Source organism: Myotis davidii, unplaced genomic scaffold (assembly GCF_000327345.1).
Source record: "Myotis davidii unplaced genomic scaffold, ASM32734v1 scaffold2493, whole genome shotgun sequence".
Lineage (NCBI taxonomy): Eukaryota > Metazoa > Chordata > Mammalia > Chiroptera > Vespertilionidae > Myotis > Myotis davidii.
In genome coordinates, this window is record NW_006284824.1 from 1 (window position 1) to 512 (window position 512).

Consider the following 512-nt stretch of genomic DNA (forward strand, 5'->3'; position numbering starts at 1 on the left):
CACAGCTCTCCGCCTCTGGGGACGCCTCCTGGGTGCCCGCGGGGACTTCCTTGAGGAACCTGGCCGCACCAGCTCGAGCTGGAGGGGGCACAGGAGGTAAACCAAGGAGGCGAAGGGACCCAGTCTCCCACCGACTCAGCCCACGAGCCTCCCAGCCCAGCCCTGCGGACACCAGCGGGACGCGAATTGTGTCTGGACGGTTGGGGGCTCCGCGAGACCGATGGGCCCCGGGTGACTAGCTGAGGGGCCGGAGAGCGCAGAGCAGGCCGGTGCGGGGTGCAGGGGCCGGGCGCGGGGGGCACTCACGCAGGCCACCACGTCCCTCCTCGCGGACGCCAGCAGCTCCAGGGTTGGGGCGACGCCGGGAAACAGCTCGGGGCTGGGCAGGCTGCTCAGCACGGCCTGGGCGTCCGAGAGGCCCCGGGCCACCAGGCGGAGCCGTGCGCACGACTGCGGGGACCTGGCAGAGTTAGAGACGCCGCGACCGACGCCCTGTGCCCCTCCCACACCCA